Source organism: Elephantulus edwardii, unplaced genomic scaffold, assembly GCF_000299155.1.
Source record: "Elephantulus edwardii isolate Elephantulus edwardi_28Jun2011 unplaced genomic scaffold, EleEdw1.0 scaffold00054, whole genome shotgun sequence".
NCBI lineage: Eukaryota > Metazoa > Chordata > Mammalia > Macroscelidea > Macroscelididae > Elephantulus > Elephantulus edwardii.
Genome location: NW_006399804.1, coordinates 9,606,024 through 9,608,445, shown reverse-complemented (window position 1 = coordinate 9,608,445; position 2,422 = coordinate 9,606,024). Strand labels below are relative to the sequence as shown.

At 40.6% G+C, this 2,422-nt stretch overlaps 1 pseudogene; it reads left to right on the top strand.

The window, feature by feature from the left end:
• The first annotated feature begins 227 nt into the window (after nt 1–227).
• On the top strand, nt 228–616 carry LOC102868096 (annotated as a pseudogene).
• Nucleotides 617–2,422: the final 1,806 nt, after the last annotated feature.

The following is a 2,422-nucleotide window of genomic DNA, read 5'->3' as shown; positions in this document are numbered from 1 at the left end:
TCAGAGTAGGATATAAAACTTAAGAGAAAGAATGGCATCTCTTGACTTAATTACTTTCTCATGTTTCAACCTTTTTTCTTGATCATGATCACTCTCATATTTCTCAAATTATACAGAATACTAGGGGTAAAAATAACCTGTGTTCACAGACCGCGCTGGGTTGCTGCTGCCGCTGCTGCCATTGTGCCAGCCCCTCGGGTCTCACGGAGGCTGGGCGACACTCCATAATGGGAGACAAGCCAATTTGGGAACAGATTGGATCCAGCTTCATTCAACATTACTACCAGTTATTTGATAACAATAGAGTCCAGCTAGGTGCAATTTATATTGACACGTCATGCCTTACGTGGGAAGGGCAACAGTCCTAGGGGAAAGCTGTCATTGTGGAGAAATTATTTGTCTAGCCTTCCGTTCCAGAAAATCCAGCACAGCATCACGTCGCAGGACCATCAGCCCACTCCAGATAGCTGTATCCTCAGCATGGTTGTAGGCCAGCTCAAGGCCGATGAAGACCCCATCATGGGCTTTCACCAGATGTTCCTGTTAAAGAATATCAATGATGCTTGGGTTGGCACCAATGATATGGTTCAGGCTTTCTCTGCACAACTTTGGCTGACCTCGTCCCAGCCAGGCATTAATGCTGTTTCCTTCTCCCTCCTTTCCCTGATACTATTCATACTCCGCCAGATGCTCCAAATATCATACACAAACAAGCAAGGCCGAGGTGGGAGTGGGTGCGGTACACTGCTGCCACTGAGGTGTTAACACAGTGCATGATGTTTGGACACTAGACTAGTTGCATCTGACAGAAGTTTGTGTTGTACCAGCGCATGCCGTGGAAAGACTTAAGTAATGCAAAAGGTTGTCTTTTTTTCTTTCTTTTTAATCTACTGACAAGTTGCTCTAGTAACCCAAAGAAGTGAAGGAGAAAGCAGCTGCCTCACCGCCCAGATATTGATTTGTTCAGATGTTTCAATGCCACATTATACAATAAAACCGCAAAAATTTTCTTAACAACAACAAATAACCTGTGTTGAAGAAAATGTGGTGAGATAGGAACTCTTATACATTGTTAATGGGACTGTAAAATGGTACAACCATGCTGGAAGGCAGTTTGGCTCTTCCTCAAAAAGCTGAACATAGAAATTCCACATGATTTAGCTACTTCATTGCTTGGAATATGCCCCAAGAAAATGAGAACTCACCAGATGCTCTGCTGGAGAAGGAGGAACAATCTCCTCCTGTACCAGTCAGATATGATCTGACGGTACACACAAAAAATAACGAAATAAAATAAATTTTTTAAAAAAATTAAATAAAAAAGAAAATGAGAACTGAGGCTCAAATGAAGACTTGTAGACCAGTGTTCATAGGAGCATTATTCACCATCACGAGAACATGGAAAGAACCCAGATGTCCAACCACAAACAAATGGACTGAGAAGTTATGGTACATTCATAGAATGGAATACTATGCAGCATGTAGGAGCAATCATTTTGTTACTTACTACCTAATTTGGGAGGGACTGGAGATCATTATACTGAGTGAACTAACTCAATCCCACAACGACAAATACTGTGTAAAACCATTATTTGTAAAATAAGAATGAGGATCAAAGGCAGGGGGTGAGGAGGATGGACATAGAGGGTTGAGGACTGGGGGAAGAGTGTTAATCATAGGATTGCACTAGTCTATGGGTCAGTGGGGTGAAGGAAATGAGATGGAATTTTTTGTAAAAACCAATGTATTCAAACTTAGAAAATAAATCAGATTTAAAAAAAACCAAAAACAAATAAAAAGTATGGAGAAAAGATACAGAAAAAAAAATGCCAAACTCACTCAGCGTTTCTTAAGCGGAAGAAATTGAAAAACAAATTCAAGTCACGAGTTGCAATACTTAAGGATGCTTTGGGAAGAATACTAAATAATCCAAGAAGCATTAAAAGAAGATGGAAGGAGTATACAGAGCACTGTACCAGAAGGAACTGGTTGAAAGAGAAGAATTTCATGAAGCAACGTATGAGCAAGAGCCTGTAGTGATGAAGAAGTTCAAGCTGTTCTGAAAGAACTGGCAAAAAACAAAGCTCCAGGAATTGACAGCATATCAAGTGACATATTCAACAAACAAAAACTACCCTGGATGTCCTCACTAAACTATGCCAAGAAATCTGGAGGACAATCACCTGGCAAACTGATTGGAAGATATCTATATTTGTTCCCATTCAAAAAAAAGGTGACCCAACAGAGTGCAGAAATTATCAAACAATCTCATTAATATCACACGCAAGCAAGATTCTTCTAAAAATTATCCAAAAATGACTGGAACTGCACATCAGCAGAGAACTGCCAGAAGTCCAGGCTGGGTTTAGAAGGGGTCGTGGTACGAGGGATATTGTAGCTGATGTTAGATGGATCTTGGCTG